Source organism: Mustela nigripes, chromosome 17, assembly GCF_022355385.1.
Source record: "Mustela nigripes isolate SB6536 chromosome 17, MUSNIG.SB6536, whole genome shotgun sequence".
In the NCBI taxonomy this organism is placed as follows: Eukaryota; Metazoa; Chordata; class Mammalia; order Carnivora; family Mustelidae; genus Mustela; species Mustela nigripes.
Window position 1 is genome coordinate 45,431,473 of NC_081573.1, and position 21,145 is coordinate 45,452,617.

The 21,145-nt window shown below is 37.0% G+C and overlaps 2 long non-coding RNA genes across 2 annotated transcripts in view; one reads left to right on the forward strand and one right to left on the reverse strand.

Annotated features, from left to right (window-relative positions):
- The window catches only part of LOC132005752 (uncharacterized), a 155,146-nt gene extending 150,729 nt beyond the window's left edge, over positions 1-4,417 (reverse strand). Inside the window, exons 1-2 of the long non-coding RNA XR_009400902.1 lie at positions 4,236-4,417; positions 1,239-1,448 (exon numbers count right to left, since the gene is read on the reverse strand). This is a non-coding gene — a long non-coding RNA (uncharacterized LOC132005752). The remainder of the gene's footprint in view (positions 1-1,238; positions 1,449-4,235) is intronic.
- Positions 4,418-4,627: 210 nt separating this feature from the next.
- The window catches only part of LOC132005734 (uncharacterized), a 95,516-nt gene continuing 78,998 nt past the window's right edge, over positions 4,628-21,145 (forward strand). Inside the window, exon 1 of the long non-coding RNA XR_009400893.1 lies at positions 4,628-5,144. This is a non-coding gene — a long non-coding RNA (uncharacterized LOC132005734). The remainder of the gene's footprint in view (positions 5,145-21,145) is intronic.

The window sequence follows — 21,145 nt, forward strand, 5'->3', positions numbered from 1 at the left end:
AGTTCAGCTATGGCCTCTGGGTAGCTACTCAAAACCTTAGCTGGGGAGTGAGCACCTGGATAACTTTTGACAATTGACCCTATAAATCACCTGTGCCTTGTATGGTTTTCCACGCCCTAGTGGCAGCAGTAGCAATTTGCAAATACACTGCAGGTGGAAAATTGATCTGATTTTGATTTCCTGAGAACTGTCCTGTACCAGTCAGCATTTCTAAATTCCAAGCTCCATTCCCAGCTCCCGCATTACGGCGAGCAGTTTCCGTACAGTCATCCTGATTTGCTATTTTCCACATAAGATATTGCCCTCCAGACAAGCAAGCTCGCGCTAGATTACTCCAGTCTAAAGGTGTTAGGTTTTGTTCTGCAAGAGTCTTGAGTAAGGTAATAGTATAAGCAGCCTAAGGGCCATAAGACATGAATGCCTCTTTTAGCTGTTTTACTTGTTTAATATCTAATGGCTGATGCATGCGATTCCCTTGCTGATCTTGAAAGACTGGTAGGGCTAAGCCTAACTGTTGTCCTATTGAATTCCAATCAGTGACGTCATGTCTATCGTGCCAGCAGGCTCCTGGGCGGCTACAATTTATTCAGGATTATAAGGTGGGGGAGCTGAAGGCTGCAATGCTCACAAGATAAGTTGCTTAATTTTTTTGCTAATTCATCCCCTGAAAGCTCTTCTTCCTCTTCTGAAGAGGCCCCTATAGTTGAGGCCTTCGATTGTTCCTCTTTTACTTCCTCCAAGACCTGTTCCCCTGCTTGTGGGCTTTCTTTTATAATCTCAGGGGGTTTGGGGCTAAGCAAACAGGATCGTATGAGAGCCCATATAGCGAGTATGCCAGATGGAAGGGGTTTCTCTTTCTCAACCTTCCCAAGATCCTCCCCTAAATGTTCCCATTGTGGAATGTTTAATAATCCTTCATCTAGGAACCAAGGGCTGACTCCTACGGTGCGCAAGAACGCCAGAGCAGTTTTCATTTTCAAAGGAGTTCCATTTGCTTTTAGCAACTCCCCCAGAGGCCCTTCCATACGTATTCTTGAGACCTCTGAACCCATAGTATATCAGAAATAAATAGTCAAGGAGCAAAGAAAAGACTAGTCTGCTATCGTCACTAAAACAGTGAGCTTTCTCAAGATCGTCACTAACACCAGTGAGCTTACGTTGCAATCGTCACTATAATCAGTGAACTTTCCTAAAACTTCTCTGGCCAGAATTTTCTTCTAAATAAATTCGTCACTTACCTCAGTGCACTGTTAGAAATGGAGAAAGGCGGCGGCCCTAGTAGGCTCGAGTGCGCTCCCCAGTGAGGTGGTGTCTTCGGCCCTCCCGCTGTCCGCTGCAACCGGGCTGTGCCGCTTGAGCTGGGACGCGCCTCCACGCTCCTTGCCGCCTCCTTCCCCTAACGGGCCACCATTTATCGCCGTCCAGCAGGGATAATAACGACCCTCCGTCTGGTTGGGTTTCAAAAAAGAAAGGGGCTTTATTTCATATGGCCATCGCTTATATAGGGGAGCTAAGCCAATCAGCATAGACAGCGATATGCATCCACCAATCTTAAGCTTGTTACCAAGTACCCACAGCATAGCAATAGTTCAACAGCCAATAGGTAGTACTTCCTGTTTACGATCAGTCACTCTAGACACAAATCGCCAGGCGCCATTTTGCGAAGCTCTGTGGATGATGGATCTCTGGGCCCCTGGAGCATCCACCCTCAACAGTGAACCAATGACATCTGGGAAAAATTCCTTTGGATATGCCAAAACATGCTTAATATGTCCAGTATCTATCATAAAAAGTTACAGATTCCAAATTAAATAATATGCTGGTAGTTTTTGCAAACCAATCCCTTGTAAGCCAAAACCAGTTAGTCTTTTTGTTTTGTTTGCATAGCCTAGTATTATTAGGGATGTGTTTTGTTTACAAATTTTAATTTGAATGTTTTGCTTAGGCAGACACTCTGTGATTTAACACAGGCTCTACTACTTCCTATTATCTTACACTAATCTGATTACATATTTATGTCTATATAAATGGTCTAAACAGAGAATTCTATTGGTGACAGACAACAGCTCCCAACCTTTTCTGCTTTTTGAGCACCAGCTATTGGTAAGAGCTGGACTGTGTGTACCCCCCACCAAACCTCCACATTTCTTTGTTGAAGTCCTAATCCCCAGCTTCTCAGAATGCAGCCATATTTAAAGACAAGATCTCTGAAGAGATAATTAAGCTTAAAAAAAAATTTCTTTAGGGTAGACCTTAATCCAGTATGAATGGTCTGCTTTTAAGAAGAAATTAAGACACAGTTTACATGCACATAGGAGAGACGATGCAAAGACAAAGTCAGAACATGGCCATCTACATAAGCCAAGGAGAGAGGCCTCAGAATGAAATCAACCCTGCTAACAACTTGATCTTGGACTTTCTACTTTCTAGAATTACAAGAAAATAAATTGCTGTTGCTTAAGCCACCCAATCCACAGTATTTTGTTAAGGTCGTCCTAGCAAACTAATATAGCTACCAATTATATTTAACCTTAACCTTAGTCATTTTTACATCAAAATCATGTTTACTATGTTCAAGTCATTTTGCCAGGTACACTGGCAAATACCATTCTAAGCAGTTTAAAAGCTAGTGGTTGAGGCAAACTATATATAAGATATATTTGTTAATATAAAGGAGAAACATCACAAGGTCTAAAGCAAAAATGCCAAATAAAGAGCATGTTATAATTCTATAGGTGGTCTGGAGTGAGAATTAATTATGGGCTACAACTCAAAAAAATTAGAATTTAGCCTAGGTGTTAAAGGATAAGTAAGAGTCAACTAAGCAGAGAGGAAAGGACATCTAGGTGAGAGGAACAGTGTACAAAAACAAATATATCTACTATTTGAATAAACATATTTTTTCCACGTTATAGGTACATCTAAGGAGTTCAAGTTTTTTCTCAAACTTAAGTCACTATACAGTATTAATGACTAAGTCCTTAAAAAATTTAGGCATTTTTTTTTTCCTGCCAGATAAATAAGAGTCCAACTGACTTTGTTCAGTACAATACTGACATCCAAAGGATGCTCTGGTTCATCTCTAAAGTCTCCTGGGTCTCTGCTGAGATTTAGTTTTATTTTCAAATGGTCTGTGAGGACAGTTAAGCAGCTCATTGAACATTCTCTTTTGAAATTCTGGCCATTTTTTGATCTCTTGCCTATATATCAAATCTCATCACATTAGATGGCTCCACAATGCAGGTGGCCTATGTTTTCTTAAGAGCCTCCTCTTTTGCAGAATGTATTACACAGTTCATTAATGTTTCATACCTAAGCATTCTAATGTATTTAATTTTTTATTTAATGAAATTTCTAACCTAGAGGCTGGGGAAGTTATTCAAAATGTTTCATCCAAGCTGCTGGAAGAGTGCTCATTAGCAGGGTGTTCTGAAGATGAAATATTAAGAGGTTGGCAGGAACCTAAACACAGATAGATCTAAGCTTTCAAAAATGCTTCCTTGCCTTAACTCTAGAGAACTAAATTCTTCCTGATAAGCAGGTAAGTATTGCTGAAGTTTTCTTAAAGACACTAGTGACAAGAATTTAACAATGACTCTTGTGGTTTGTTTAAAAGTGTGTTTTAAAGCAGCAAATCTTTTTAGAAGAATTATGTCTTTAAAGAGCCTGATTTCTCTTCTATCATTTCAAGGTTTACTTCACGACTTATGTGAGACAAATATCTTCAAATGAGATACACTTTGAAACAAAGGCGCCATATTTAGCACCTGGCTTCAATTATTTTAGATTAAAATGATTCTCCTAAAGAAAAGAGACAGCTGAATTAGTTTGATTCTTGGAATGGTTCAGGCTCAAAACACCTGGCCATTTCACCATCTACCTTCAGATTTGTGGGAGATTAAGAGTTTATGTATGAGAATCTTTGACACTGTTAACAGAAAATTTGAAAATTTAGGTCTTTCTCCATTACCGGGTTAAGATGGAATTTGGCAGTCAGGAAGAACCAAATTTTAAATTTAAGAACAACAACGAATTTTAAATTTAACAGTAAGTCGAATTGCACGCGGTGTTTTAAAACTACAAAATGTGTACAGTGCAGTAAAAAATCCGCACTCTAAGAAGATAGTGAATTTTCACCTTTTTCTTTTTTCAGTACCTGCTCCTCCGGTGACAAAGTGGACTAGACTTTCCATAAACCCCTATTTAATGAGTGGGTAGGGTTACCACACGCTTACCTGAGGGAAACAACTTGCACTTTGTAACTGGACAGGAATATCGTTTGGTGACAGAGAAAGGTAAAGGAAAGGGAGGCCGGTGGCGTGACCCAAGCACAGGGCAGCCTTTACTCTTGAGGAAACTGTCTCAGCCAAACAGCTCCTTGTCCAACTAACAGGGACGCTTTTCCCGCGGAGTCTCGTCTTCCGGTCCGAAGTCACCTCGGCCCGCCCACCCGGAAGCCGTCGTCTTAGCAACAACGTATCGACCCGCCTCCATCCCTTTACCACGCCCACCAACTTTAGCGTCTGGAGTCATTCTGGCTTTGATTGGTCCATCTCTGCCTCACTCTAGGAGACGTTTGGGGCGGCGCGACTCCAGACTTCGTATTTGAATTTGTGGCGCGTTGAGTTCTTGAGGTGCGGTATGGGGCTGGGCGTTTTGCTGAAGCCAGTAATCTTGTGGTGAGCGACTTTGAGGGGAAGATGACAAAAAGGGCGGCCGGAGGTGTAGGGGCCTTGAGTCAAACAGGTCGCCGCGAGATGGGGGACTTCAGGAGGCTGCTTCACTCGCCTGAGGCAGGACCTCTGTCCGCCTACACACACCTCACGTCTTTTTCCCGGCGATTCAGAGACAGAAACAACCCTCCCGAGCTCTGACGCGCTTCCGCGTCCCACCAGCTGCACTTTATGCCCACCGCTGCCTTTCATAATTGTATCCTCCTCCCCCTCATCAGTATTAGAAACTTTACATCTGCTCTTGACTGTGGAAGATGTCTCCGCAGCAACTGGTGAGCGTCCCACACCTCACAATCTGAATCCAGAACGTCCCTCATCAAGAAAGAGGATGCTGCTGTCCTAATCTTCCCGAGCGGGATGTAGTGAAGGTCACGTGGAGATCGGAAGCTCTGTATAAAGCAACACAAAAATGTAAGTTACTATTGTGCAGTTGCTGACTCTGAATAATGACGGATTCATATAAAAAACATGGTTATTTTTTTTTTTCCTTCTCAGACCTATTCATGTATATGCGTTTCACCTGTATTTTGGAGTACATCCAAAGTCAGGCTTGATCTGAAACAAAAGCAGCAGCTGATTGAAACCTCTTCACTAAATTTCAACTTACTTGGTATGACCTGATTTCCCACCACTCCCCAGCGTATTTAAATGTCAAATTGAGATTCAGGACCTGAGATTCAGGATGTTTCCCAAACATCTCCTGTCTATGACTATGAGAATCTTCTTTTTCTTTCTAACTGGATAATTCAACGTAATTTTCTAAATGTCCAGCCTCTAGAACAGAGGTTCTTAACTGTGGGGTGTGGCGTCCACAGTCCCCTCTAAGAACCAAGATAAGTCTTGGAGATCTTGTATACAATATAACATACAAAAATTTTGTATCAATTTCAGGGAGTTTTAGGGTCCACTTTGAAGTGTGGATATCTATAGGGCCCCTGTTCAGTTCTAGAAGTTTATTTCTATTGTTTAAAAAAGTAGTAGTTATGCAGCAAAAACAGGTAAGTGTTTTACTTTAAAAAAAAAGTGTCTTTTAATTTCTGTTGTTTTGAAACTCACAGTTCTGAAGCAAGTGAGATTGAGAAACAATTGTATTAGTAACAAAACTTATAAAGGAGCACTGATTTAAGAATTTTGGAGAAGTCACTGAAATGCTTCTTAAAATCATAGCAAAGTCAACCACAGATGAGGGTAGTATATGGGCACAGAGGCATACAAAAAATAAGTGGACAAGGGGTGCCTGGGTGACTCAGTCAATTAAGTATCTGCCTTTGGCTTAGGTCATGATTCCAGGGTCCTGGATCGAGCCCCATCTAGGGCTCCCTGCTCAGCAGGAAGCCTTGCTTCTCCCTCTTCCATTCTCCTTGCTTGTGTTCCCTCTCTCACACTCTCTCCGTGTCAAATAAGTAAAATCTTAAAAAAAAAAAAAAGTGGACAAGATTTTGTATCCAGAATCTTTTTGAATTAACATAAAAAGTAGGAAAATTCTTGACAGACACAGAGTTAAAATAATTTACTTGCCTTAATTTTTTGAATGTTTTATATTGAAATACTTTTTGTGAAATTCCACCAAATGTCTATTATACATTGTCTTCTGAACTATTTAAAGCATTATTTTTTCACATTAGAACTTTAGTTCACCTGAAACTTAATTTTGTGTATGATGTGAAGAATGGCTTTAACTAAATTTTTTTTCATTGTTTTATTGCTGTTTGGAAGTCTATGGTTCATGGGCCAAATCTGGCTCACCATTTTTGTAAATAAAATTGTTGGAACACAGACACATCTTTACTTGTCAGTGGCTACTTTTGTGCCACTATGTCAGAGTTTAGTAGTTGTGACAGAGACTACATGGGCTTCAAAACCCAATTATCTTACTGTCTATCCCTTTACAGAACAAGTTTGCCAGCCCGTTATATGACATTCTTTTGCCACTAAATGGATAATATCATGTTTGTCCCATGTAGTTTCCATTTGTTTGTCTTTGTTTTTGAGTTCTCTAGTCTGTGTCATTTGTCTAGCCCTGCACGTATATCACAATGTTTTCATTTTTGAGCTCTAAAATAAAACAGTATCTGATAAGTTAAATTGCTGTCCTTATTCCTCATATCAAGTTGTTTTTCACCTTACTCTTGGTTGTTAGATCCTCCATATTAAGTTTATGATAAGTTTACCAAATGCCATGAGAAATCTTTTTGGGGGTTTGATGGTAATTACTTTGAATATACAGATTATTTTGGGAAGAATTATCATCTTTGTGTTATTCTACCTGAACATGAACATACTATATCCTGATTGTTATTATGTCTTTTAATGTGATTTTATTTCTGTTTCTTTTAGAGTGTTCTTAAGAGAGATTAGTCTTTGGTTTTGCTTTCTTGTCCCTAGTCTTAGGATTAGGGCAAGGCTGGCTGGTTTCTTTAAGTGAGGAAGAGTTTCTTTAAGTTGGAAGAGTTTGTATGGAATTGGTATTACTTCTTTGTTAAATAGAATGCATCAGTGCATCTCTCTAGGCCTGACATTTTCTTTGTGAGAAGGTTTTTTTTTTTTTTAAAGATTTTATTTATTTATTTGACAGAGAGAAATCACAAGTACACTGAGAGGCAGGCAGAGAGAGAGAGAAGGAAGCAGGCTCCCTGTTGAGCAGAGAGCCCGATGCGGGACTCGATCCCAGGACCCTGAGATCATGACCTGAGCCGAAGGCAGCGGCTTAACCCACTGAGCCACCCAGGCGCCCCTCTTTGTGAGAAGGTTTTAATGAAATTTAAAAAATGAGAACAAAGTTTACTTCTTTACACCTTACCGTTTCTGGCACTCTTGCTTCTTGTCTAAGTTTGTATCATTTCCCTTAAGTCTGAAGAACTTCCTTGAACATTGTTTATAGTGTGGCTTGTTGGTCATGGATTCTATTAGTGTTTTCTTGAAAATGTTTTTATTTATCTTTGATTTTTGAAAGTTATACTTTTATACTGTATATATGATTCTGGTTTTTAGCACTTTTGTATTGTCTTCATGCTTGTGTTGTTTTTAGTTAGATATTTGAAGTTGTATTTTGTTCTCTCATATGTCTGCTTTTTAAAAAAGTTTTTTTTTAAAGATTTTTTAACCTTATTTGAGAGAGAGAGTGAATAGAGCAAGGGGAAGAGGACACAAGCTGGGGGACCCAGCAGAGGGAGAAGGAGAAGCAGACTCTCAGCTGAGTAGAGAGCCCAGTGACCTGGGGCTTGATCCCAGGACCCTGGGATTATGACCTGAGCCAAAGGCAGATGCTTAACCAACTGAGCCATTCACACCTGCTTCTTATTTTTAAAGTCCGTTTTATTGAGGCGAAATTCATAGAGAGTAAAATTCACTCTTATTAGAAATACAGTTCCATGAATTTTGACAAATGTAAACAGTTGTGAACTTTTACCATAATCAAAATATGAAGTATTTCTGTAAATCTACAAAATTTCCTCATTATCCATCATCGTCAGTTCTCCACCTCCACTCCCAGCCCCTAGCAAAACTTATCTGAGATTTGCTGCTCATAGATTTGCATTTTAAAAACATCTTGTTAATGGCATCTTATGCAGCTTTTTGTGTCCAGCTTCTTCCAGTTAGTATAATGCATTTAAGGTTCATCCATGTTGTTGCATATATCAGTAGCTTATCCTTTTATGTGTGTTGAGTAGTATTCCATTACATATATGTACCAAAATTTGTCCATTTGCCAGTTTGTAAACATTTTGGGTTGTTCCCAGGTTTTGGCTTTTAGCAATAAAGTGCTGTATATATTGGCCGATAGGTCTTTGTGTGATTATAAATATTTATTTTTGCTAGGTGACAACATAGGATTGATAATGCTGGGCCATATGATAAAAATATATTTAACTTTATAAAATACTACCAATCTTTTCTTCATAGTGGCTATTCCTTCTGTTTTCCTATCAGCAACTTATGATCACTTTCATTAGTGTACATTCATATCAGCTCTTTGATGGTGTTCGTAGTTTAAATTTAACTGTTCCAGTACCTGTGTATTAGATGTCTCATAATTTTAATTGCATTTCTCTGATGACTAATGATCTAAAGTATCTCCTATGTATTTATTTGCTTTATGTATAACTTCTTTGGATGAAGCATCTATTAAAATCTCTATTTTTAAAATATAGCTTCACTGAAGTAAAATTGACATACAATAAGTTGTATATATTTAAATCCTATGTTTTAAGTTTTGATATATGTATATACCCATCACTACAATCAAATTAATACACATGCTACAGCATGAATGAACCTTGAAAACATTACACTATGTGAAAGAAGATAATCATAAAAGGTTACATAGTGTTTGATTCTATATAAAATGTCCTAATAGGCAAATCTATAGAAATAGAATGTAGATTAGTGTTTTCCAGGGACTGAGAGAAGCAGAAATGGAGTGGGAGAGGGGTTTTTTGGGGGGGGATTATAAAATATTCTGGAATTAGAACTTGTGATGGCTGAATAGTTCTGTGAATATTCTGAAAAACTACTGAGTAGTATTTTAAAAGGACAAATTTTATGGTATGTGAACTATATGTAAATGAAGATTTTTTTTTTAAAAAGAGGGAGGGACAACTCAGTGGCTAAGTTGGTGAAGCATCCAGCTATTGATTTGGCTCATGTCATGATCTCAGAATGCTGGAATTGAGCCTAGGGTCCAGCTCTGTGCTTAGCAGGGAATCTACTTGGGATTCTCTCACTCCCTCTCCTTCTGCCCCTCCCCCCACGCATTCTCTTTCTCTCTCTCTTTCAAATAAATTAATAAATTGTAAAAAAAAAAAAGAAAAAGAAAAAACCAACTAGTTGTGATCTGCTAATGGACTGTTCAAACAGCATTGTTTATAAGTGCAAAACATGGAAACTAACTCTATGTCCATCAATAGAAGAATGTAAAAAAAAAAAGAAAAAGAAAAATTTGAATGAAAAAGTGAAGCAATTAAAATAATGAATTCATTAAAATTTTAATGAATAAAAGCTTGTATCAGTATGATGAAACTCATGATCATAATCTGAGCAAAAATATTTTGCGTAAGAATCTGTCAGAGGTATAATACCGAATTAAAGTTTAAAAATATATGGAACACTATATAATTTAGTTTAAAAAAGAAAAATTCATGGGGTTACAAACATCAGCTTCCAGAGAGTAATTGGTTGTGGAGGTAACTTGTAATATGTACTTGTAGCAGGGAAGAGTGAAAAAGTAGAACTAAGGAAGAACGCATACAGTGCTTGAACTATATCTGTCAGTGTGTTATTTTTTAAGCTATATGATAGGTATACAGAATTCTTTTTATTTTTAGAATATTTTATATAATTTTGCATAAGAAAAAGGACACTAAAATGGAGATGGAACCATAGCACCTGGAAAGGCAAAGTTAGGTAATTTTTTTTTTTTAAACAAAAGAATAGCAATGTCAAATGTAGAATCGAAAGCAGATCAGATGGAATTGAGAAAAGGATGTTGAGGGAGTACTGATTTGCATAAATGAAGTTATAATATAACTTCTTCTAAGGTTATATTTTCCTTTGAGAAACCAAGCAAAAATATAGAGCAAGATGACCTGGAAGCAATTTAACTAATGCAATATTTGGCAAAGTGGTACTACTCTCAGAAGTCAAATAGTGCCTTCTAGGAGATTTTAGCCAATCTCAGAAGAAGAACATAAAGATGTGGGATATGAGGAAATGCCATGCATGAGATCTTCCTTACATGGAATAGGAGCTCGGTTAAAAGATAATCACCTCCTTAGAAGGCACCCTGAGAAACAGATTATTCAGTTGAGCGGGAGGATACATGAGTGGTTTCTAGGTTTTTTATATCGTACCCCATTCTAGTGTCAAGGAAATCTAAAAATTCAATTCTTGTCCACAACGAGGAAAGGAATTTGTTAAAATTGTACTATCAAGACTTTTGCCTGGGAAGATAATTTTTTATAAAGAGAGGACTTTGTAGAAGCTGTGAGTTCAGAGGGCTAGGGTCATTTAAAAAGTGCTACCCACAGTGATAAAAAGAGGAAAACAGAAGTGCCAAAAGACTTCCAGAAACCCGGGCCTGCAGAATATGGACAGGGATTATATGAATTCTGTACAGTTCCTTAAATATGATATTCTCTATTTTGGGTCAAATGATATCCCCCAGAAAGTTATATTCATGTCTTCACCTTCACCTTGGGTATTTGTGAATGTGACCTTATTGGGAAATGAGGTTGTTGCAGATGTAACCCAAATTAAGGTCATTCTCAATTAGGTTAGACCCTAATCCAGTGGTAGGCATCCTTATATAGAGAAGGGAGAAGATTGAGATTTAGGGAAGGAATAAAACAAAATCCTAAGACCTGTTTCTGTAGTAGTATATAGACAGCTTATGACAGATGTACCCTATAGGGGTCTCATTTGTTTCTATGAGGAATCCTCAAGATTCCTTAGAGGAACTTATCTAGATACTTGACCTTACTCTCAAAGCAGTTACCATTGCTGGGAAAAATTAGTAAACAGGAATAATAATAGTTATAGCAAAGCAACAGCTAACCTAACATTTTCATCTTGTGGTTATCTCATTTGTTTCTTTATTGATAACAATTATCCCTCTTTCACAGATGAGGAGGTGATGTTTACTAGAAAGTTGACTGATTAAAAAACAAATCTACATTTCAAAAAAAGACATCACCCTCCCCAAGAGAGTAAGGAAAACAGGAGTTCAGGCATTTAATAGTACCTGTTAACAACTGAGATTCTAAGCTTAAGATATGTTTAAGATTGGAAGGGTGAATGCAAACATTTTAATTATGTGGTCTGGAGTTAAACTCATACAACAAGTATCTTGTAGTTGCTGTAGAAATAAAGGCATGATTTCTCAATTGGCATTTTATAAAGATAACACTATTACAGTCACCTTTTAAAAAAATTAATGACAGTTGTTGTTTTTTTGTTTTTTTGACTTACATAGCATGTACTTTTTTTCCTCTCCCTATGAAGATCTATCTGGAACAATATATACATTTCATTTTTAAAAAATTCTTTATTTATTTGAGAAAAAGAGATCACAAGTAGGCAGAGAAGCAGGCAGAGAGAGGGGAAAGCAGGCTCCCTGCTGAGCAGAAAGCCTGATGTGAGTCTCGATTCCAGGCCCCTGAGATCATGACCTGAGCTGAAGGCAGAGGCTTAATTCACTGAGGCACCCAGGCACCCCTATACAGTTCATTCTATCTTCTTCAGGTCAGACAACCATTAGAACTATCAGCCATGATGAGACTTCTAAGAGCATACATAGAAACTATTTATATTAAAAAGTAGGCATTTTATTTCCCTTCAAGGAAATAGGTATCAGGAACTTGAAAATGTCTCGAGTACATAAAGATTTCCCTTATCATATTTTTTTCTGGAAGAATATAGATTTTTTGTTAAAGTAAGAAGAATATTAAGTCAAATTATTGTTAACAAAATCTTTTTCACCTTTTGTGGTAGGAAATAAGTCCAATTTTATCTAAAACAAAAAAATCTTAGATATTTAAGATTATAATTAAAATTATAATTAAAATCAGGTAATATGGAATATAAAATATATCCCAAAGTATCTTAAATCCCAAGTTCTTATTTTTCAGTAAACTTTTAGATTTCTTGTTCCTGCATTATGGAAGAAAAGATAAGCTAAAGTGCCCTCACTTATGAAAAAACAAAAACAAAAACTGTGTCCTATTAAAGGGAAATCTCTAGGGTCTAGAACAACTGAGGTGCTGGTGGGGGAAAAGCAGTAAACTTATAGACTTTATTCATTCACCTACTGAAAGATGTCTTGGTTGCTTCCAAGTTTCGGCAATTATGAATAATGGTGCTATAAACATTTATGTAGTGATCTTTCAACTCTTTTGGGTAAATAGCAAGGAGCAGATTGCTGGATTATGTGATAAGGGTATATTTAGTTTTGATAAAAAGCAAACAAACAAAAAACCCTGCCAAACTCTCTTCCAAAGTGGTTGTACCATTTTGCATTTCCCCAGCAATAAATGAGAGTACCTGTTGTTTCACAGCTTCACCGGCATTTGGTATTGTAATTGTTTTGAATTTTTGGCATTCTAAGAAATGTGTACATTTTTTAAATTTGTAATTCCCTAATGCATTATATAATGAGCATCTCTCTCTCTCTCTCTCTTTTTTTTTTTGCCATCTGTATATCTTCTTTGTTGAGGTATCCCTTCATGCTTTTTTAAGAGGGTTATTTTCTTATTGTTAAGTTTTAAGGGTTATGTCTAAGAGTTATGTTCAACAATTGTCTCTGGTTGGTTTTAACAAATGGTCTCAGGGAAAATCCTTTTTGTACTGATGAGCTCTGGTAAGTTTAAATAACAATAGTCTTACATGTAGAATCTTTCATGTCCAATAATGACCTTTCTCTGGGATGGGACTTTGAAAGAATTCTAGCTTCTTGGACTGCCAGACATGATTGTAGCTGTTTTTTTTTTTGAGAATCATGTGGGGCTGAGGGTGGACAGATGGGTATAAGGCAAATTAAAATGCTACAAAGCTCATTGTTCTTAGGAGATTTTCTTGGGCCCCCATGTTGGGTCCCCCAATAATGGGTCCGTGATTAAAGGAGTGAGACTGATACAAAGTGAAGGCCAAGCAAAGCTTTATTTCACGCCAAGCATCAAGAATCAACCCAACTGGCCGGGGTCACGCCTCTTACAGAGAGCGGGACCCCTCCCTGCCTCACAGACTAACTTTTATAGAGCAAAGGCCATGTGGTTGATCCTGGCCACACACAGGTGGTCAATGAGATTACAATACACAGAGAAAGCTGCACAGTCATGCTAGGTCACACACGGGTGGCCAATTGAACTACAGTTCACCCTATAGTAGCTATTTGAACTAGCCTATCACTTTAGTCAGAATGGGCGCCCAAAAGGCACCCCAAAGGTGGGACCCACACTCCTTGGTAGCTAGGAGACAGTATGTGCCCCCACTGATTGAATGTCTCCACCTGACCTGACCTACCCTTGTATTTGGGCTTTATTACCTGGGACTGCTTTCTGGGACTTGCTTTTAAGTAAGTTCCCCTGAGGGGAGGGCAGGGTCAATTTAAGTTTTACTGTATAAACAACAAAATGGCAGTTCAACTGGGTGGGGCCCCTCTGGCTGAATAGGCCCTTACAATTTGACTGTTTTTCTTGAATAATCATTCCCTGCATTCCTACAAGCTTTTGGTTAATTTCTAGCATTCTGAAAAGGTTTAATAGGTTTTGTTGATGCTCTCATTTTTTTCAGTAAAGAGAGGATTTTTAGAGGTCTTTGAGATATTCAGTGATGTCTACTTTACTTTTTGTGAACAATGACACAAAATTTATAAGTTAGTGCTATGAGATCTGGAAATATTCCTTGTCTGTGGAACAGGACAAGATTTAAGTTTACCAAGAAAGGTAATATCAACATAGGTCAGTTTATAATTTTATAGAACACAATTTTATGGAAAAGTCTCTGCCTCTGATTCTTGATAAGCCCAAGATACTCAGAAGTAGGAAGAGAGATGGAATCTACAGGGTCAAACAAAAAGACATAAAAAAACCTAAGCATGTCTAGAAAAAAACTGTGGCTACTAGACACTAAGGACCTAACTGAAATGAAATACATAAGCCAGACAACTTTTTGAAACAATCGTGTATTTCAGTTTCCTAGGCACATCATAGTTTTCCAAAATGGTTAAACCAGTTTGCACTCTCATAAAACAGTTGAGATGATTGATCAAATAGTGTATTAATCTTGTAGCAGTTGTAGTGTTATGCCCCCCCAAAAATGGGTCTGTGATTAAAGGAGTGAGACTGATATAAAGTGAAGGTCAAGCAAAGCTTTATTTTGCGCCAAGCATCAAGAATCAAACCGACTGGCCAGGGCTGTGCCTCTTACAGAGAAGGCGACGCTTCTCTGTTTCACAGACTAGCTTTAAAGGGCAAAGGCCATGCAGTTGGGCCTGGCCACGCACAGGTGGCCAATGAGATTATAACACACAGAGAAAGCTGCACAGTGATGCTAGGTGACCAACTGAATTACAATTTACCCTGTAGTAGACATTTGACCTAGCCTATCACATCTTGGTTAGAATTGGCACCCAAAAGGCTCCCAAAGGGCAGGGCCCATACTCCTTGGTAGCTAGGGAGACAGTATGCAACTCCCCACTGACTGGATGTCTCCACCTGGCCTGACCCACCCTTGTATCTGGGCTTTGTTATCTGGGGCTGGTTTCTGGGACTTGTTTTTAAGTCAGTCCCCTGGGGGAAGGGGAGCAGGAACAGTTTAAGGGTTAAATAAGGTTGTTGTTTAACGTTACTGGAAGCCTCTGGTTAAATAGGTCCTTACAGTAGTAGTGGTTTAATTGGCATTTCCTTGGTACCTAATGAGGCTGAGCATACTTAAGTTTTCTGACCATTTGAATTTCTTTTTTTGATGAAGTGTTTGTTTATAACTGTTTTTGTACTTTTGACATGTAGTAGAGTGTCGGGGCACTAATCTTTTTTTTTTTTTTTAATATTTTATTTATTTATCAGAGAGAGAGAGGGGGAGAGAGCGAGCATAGGCAGACAGAATGTCAGGCAGAGGCAGAGGGAGAAGCAGGCTCCCTGCCGAGCAAGGAGCCCGATGTGGGACTCGATCCCAGGACGCTGGGATCATGACCTGAGCCAAAGGCAGCTGCTTAACCAACTGAGCCACCCAGGCGTCCCATCGGGGCACTAATCTTAAGTGTACAGTTCAGAAAATTTTTTTATTGTTTTCTACATTTATATATACATCCAGATCAAGATTTTGAACATTCTCAGCATCTCATAAGTCCTTATGTTCATTCCCAATTAGTACTATCCTATCTTCCTAGAGATAAGCACAATATTCTTCTTATTACCAGCATCAATTAAATTTTTATTCCAAGTTTTTTATTCTGGTAAAATATACATAACATAAAATTTATCATCTTACCCATTTTTAAGCATGCAGTTTAGTGATATCAAATACCTTTATAATGTTCTCCAACCATCATCACCACCCAGCTTCATAATTTTTTCCTCTTATAAAACTGAAACTCTATACCCATTAAACAGTAACTCCTCATTTCCTCTTTCCTCCAGCTCCTGGCAACTACCATTCTACTTTATGGCTCTGATTTTAACACAAACACACACACACACACTTGTATTACATATATAAAATATATTTTAAAATTTTATATATTATAATTTTTAATTGCTACTGTTATATATAGCATGTATACTAGTATGTATAGTGTGTAATGAACCTTTACATGTTGATAGTATCCTATCCTGGCTGAATTCATTTATTCTAAAATTTCTTTGTGGCATCTGTAAGATTTTCTACATAAAAGATCGCATGATCTGTGAACAGAGATAATTTTATGTATTTTCTAATTAGGATGTTTTTTATTTTTCTTACCTAAATGATCTGGCTAACATCAATTAGTTTTACTTTCTTTTGGACTTCATTTAAAAGTATGTGGTCTTTTGTGTCTGGTTTCTTTTACTTAAAATAACACATGATGCCGTTTATGTTGTGCGAGGCCACTTTTATTTTTCATTGTGTGTAATATTGTGCTATATGAATATACTAGAATATACAATTCTCTTGTTCATGCACATTGAGGTTGTCTATCAAGCTCTTAATATTCTTGTACATGTCATTGCAGAGGCATACACTCACATCTTCTTTAGGTGTGTATATGTATGTATATCTGTATGTATCTGTTTGTTTGTCTAGGAGAAGATATAGGATATAGAACTTCTGCCTGGGTCATACAACAGAGATGTGTTTAGGTTTAGTAGAAATTGCTGAAGAGTTTTCTAAAGTGGTTATATCAACTTACAGTCCTACCAGATTGTAGAAGAGTTTTAGTTGCTCCCCATCTTCCCCACACTTGGTATTGTCTGTAATTTTGACAGTTTTGTTTCGTGTGGCAGGTTGTATTTCCCCTTTCATTAAGAACTTTGCTGGATAGTTCTAAAATTACCATGGGTGGAAGACCTTTTTAATTTTGTTATGATTTTCTACTAGAATACTATTTATATTGTTTATATACTATTTCTATTGTTTTTATATATTGTTTATATATATACTATTGTTTCTATTTTATGGAACATATTGAAGTTTTCTTTGAGATTTATAGTATTTGTGATGTTTGTGATAATATTTGTGATAATGTTTGTGAATGTTTCATGTACACTTGGAAAGTATTTGTTATGGGAGTTTAAAAATCTAGATATTGATAGAGCTTTGTTTAGTTTATGACTTCCATGGTTGTTTTTTGTTTTGTTTTGTTTTTTACTTTTTGTACATTTTGTACTGAGTTTTGGTATATTGATGTCTTCTGTTTGGTTTCTTTCTTGCATTTTTATTTCTCCTGGACTCATATCATCAAAGCAGTTGCCATGTTATTTGGTGTGTAGATATTCATAACTAATATGTTTATTTTGAATATGGTCTCTAGGTCATTATTATGTAATGCGTTTTGGTCTCAGTTCTACCATGTCTGGTATCAGAATTATAACACTGGGCGCCTGGGTTGCTCAGTGGGTTAAAGCCTCTGCCTTTGGCTCAGGTCATGATCTTGGGGTCCTGGGATAGAGTCCCGCATCGGGCTCTCTGCTCCACGGGGAGCCTGCTTCCTCCTCTCTCTCTCTCTCTCTCTCTCTGCCTGTTTGTGATCTCTATCTGTCAAATAAATAAAATCTTTTAAAAAAAAAAGAGTACAAAGGCAGAAGTTCTATATCCTGTAACTATTACTAAGCTGCAAACTGTTATTTTTTTTCTTGCAAACATGGTACAATATGTTTGTTATGTCAGTAGAACAGCATCCCACACACTTTTCAGGAAACAATTTTATGTTATTTCGTAAGGCGATTTTACAGGTTTCTTTAACAGTAACTAAGGGCTATGTGACTACAGTCAGAAGTAACTAGGAGCCATATATCTAAATTGCGTGGTGTGGAGGAGTATGTAGTTTTATCTTTAAAGCCCAGTTATATATTGCATACTTCCCATATTAGTTTCCCAGATCTTTCATAGGTCTTTTTAACATATAGACTCATGTCTTCTCTTATTTCTGCTTATCTTTTTTTGTATTCAAGTTTTAAATATTAGCTCTACAATTTTATGTGTGTTGGATCCTCTTTCTCTTTTTTGTATATTAACACTTTTCTTCCTGATTCTCATTACAGTCTTTCTTCATTTTGTTCTAGTATTTTCATCCTTTAATTCAATACCTCTTACTGTATTCTCATTCAATTCTGTCTTCTCTTGAGTAATTTATAATTTATTCTTCATTTCTAAAATAACTTTGTCTACAAAATTTCTTTCATTAAACCACGTATCTCTCATGTCACATCTTCCTAATGTGAAGATTTGGGGCTCATTTCTGTTCTCAATTATAGAATATTTGATTTGAAGGGTTCCCCCTCCCCAATATTTGTAAATACTGTTTATATAATTCAGGTTGAAATATTGTTAAAGTTATCTCTACCTTATGGCCTTTTCTTCCTTCCTTTCTGCCTTCTTTCCTTCCTTCCTTCCTTCCCTCCCTCCTTAGAGAGGGGTGTTCATCAGTGGAAACGTTTTGGTTCTAATTTTCTGTATTCTTTTATAAACCTACTTACAGTTGTTGCCAGCTATTTAATGATCAGTTAAGAAATTCAATTTTCCTTGACCAATGATAATAGTTTAATAGTGAAAATACGGAGTTTCTTAGTTCAAAAGCAGTCTGTTCTGTTACTATAATGAACTGCAGTATCTTGAAATCTATGGTGCATTTGTTTTGGAGAATGACAGCATTTGAGATCTCTCTAATTTTGTGCTTCTCTTTTATATCTTTAGGACCGTTACTGTTTTCTTCTTTCTCTTTACCACCAAGCATCCAAGAAGTACCACTTCTAAGTCTCTTATGGAAGTGGAGCTTCTATAAGATGGTCACTTCCGTTTCTTGTGATTGCCAACATCTTTTTGATTCCACAGTAACAAGTGCTCTGATCTAATAGGTCTTAGACCCATTATAAGGATTTCCCCACTTCCTGGTGCTTATTTTATCTGTATTTTGTCACCTTCTCTTTTCTACACAATCTTAATTTATTTCTCTTTTAAAAGCATAGGCTCCTGGGTTTTGCTAGTTTTTGTCTCTCAGTTTTGCTGTAGATACGAGTTTTGAGGGTTTTTTCCCCACTCCCTTTTTATTTTTATAGTTTTGTTAAGGTTATGTAGGGATATCGGATTTAGATGGGCATTCTTATTTTATGGGAAAATAGGGTCCTCTTCAATTTTTCACATATTAATTGAAGATATTTGAAGTCCACATTTAGGAGTGCATGGATGGCTCAGTGGGTGAGCCTCTGCCTTTGGCTCAGGTAATGATTCCAGGGTCCTGGGATCAAGCCCCACATTGGGCTCTCTGCTCTGTGGGGAGCTTGCTTTCCCCCCTCTCTCTCTCTCTGCCTGCCTCTCTGCCTACTTGTGATCTCTCTTTCTGTCAAATAAATAAAATCTAAAAAAAAATTATAAAACAAAGTCTAATAAATCTAGTAACTAATAACTATAACTAATAACACATCTAATAACTCTAGTACCTGTATATTTTGTAGGTCTGTTTCTTTTCTTTTAAATTTTATTGTGGTTTTGTCTCTTGATATGCCTAGTAATCATCAATGGAATGTCAGACATTGAGTATGTATTTGGAAGGTCTGGATGATACTAACTTTCCCAAAGATTTTGTTTTTGTTTTTGTTTTGCTTCTGACAGTAGGTAGAATATAGAGTGTTAAACTTAATACAACCTGAGACTGCGCTGATGGATAGCTGGATTTCATTTTTGTGATACGTTTCTCGTTTACCACTAGTAGTATTCAATAGCAAAAATTTCCCCTCTGGCCTGTGATACTGCTAACAATTCTACTCAGTTTCTCATCCTCCTAATTAAGTATTGGCAATAACTTAAGAAAACTGATGCCGAAAGCTGAGCTTCATTCTGTATACCTCTCTTATGTACTTCTTGGTTAGTTTTGGTAGCTCTCTCATGTCTTTCCATAGTTGTTTCCCATATTTTACGTAGTTTTTCTAGTTCTTTTAATTGGAATGTTAGTCTCATTGGAGATAATCTGCCATATCCTCTCCACTGAGTTTTAAATTTAACTACTGTGTATTTGTGTAGATGTCTTTTGAAGATTCTAGGTCATTTATTTATTTATTTTTAAAAGAGTTTATTTATTTATTTTATTTGGCATACAGAGATCACTATCCGGTAGAGAGAGAGGAAGGGAAGCAGGATCCTTGCTGAGCAGAGAGCCAGACATGGAGCTCGATCCTTGGACCCCGGGACCATGACCTAAGCCGAAGGCAGAGGCTTTAACCCACTGAGCCACCCAGGCACTCCAAGATTCTAGGTCATTAATTTTTTGTTCTTCAAAATGTGTTTACAATCTAAAAATTATTTTAAATATATTAAATATGTATAAACTGTTTTTGACAGTTCCAAGAAGTGAAATCCTCATAGGTTCATTTTGCTGGTTCTCTTTCATGGTGCCTTCTTTACTTATGTATTTAATAGTTTGTTCCACCAGATAACATTTTCGTTTGCTGTGATCTGTCTTCTGTGACACTACCAGTTGTGTACCAGTTTATGTTTATTTACTTATTTATTTATTTTTTGATCCATTCTGGTGATAAGGATTTAGCATGTATATTTTCTTGAGTTCCAAGGTTATGGTTACATCTCCTTGTGGTTTCCTGTTTTCCCTGCTTTGCTCATTGCCACAGCAACTTTCCATATGGTCCCTTTAGGGCTAGACTCCTGATCACCTTTACATTGAGGAGATAACAATTTGAGTTCCCAGCTTCATGGGAGGAGAGTCTCCTGTTAGACTCTTAAGTGGTGTTCAGGTTTGTTTTCTAACCCTCATCCCAAATAAGATCTAGATAAGTTTTTACTTTAGTCAAAATGGTTGATGAAGTATTTCTGAAAGCAAAAACATATTCAGTACTTGTGACTTCTGAGTTCCACTTTCACTGAAACTTTGAGTTGATAACTTCTTACTATTCTTATCAACTAAGAAGCTTTTAAGAAGGTATTTTTGTATATTACTTTGCATTTTTAGTTGTTTTCAGTGATAGAGTTGTTGTATATATTCTGGTTTTCCATATTGCCTGAAATAAACTTTCTGTTTATTGAAATTTGGAAAGCCAATGTTGAAATTTGGAAAGCCATTAATAGAAACTTGCTTTTTTGGGGTACCGTCTTTTTCCTACTATAATGCCACACACCCACATCCACACTCTCACACTTTTTTTTTCTTTGATGACTTCTTCTTTTTTTTTTTTTTTTAATTTTTTTTAACTATTGCTATTGTTTTTTTTTTT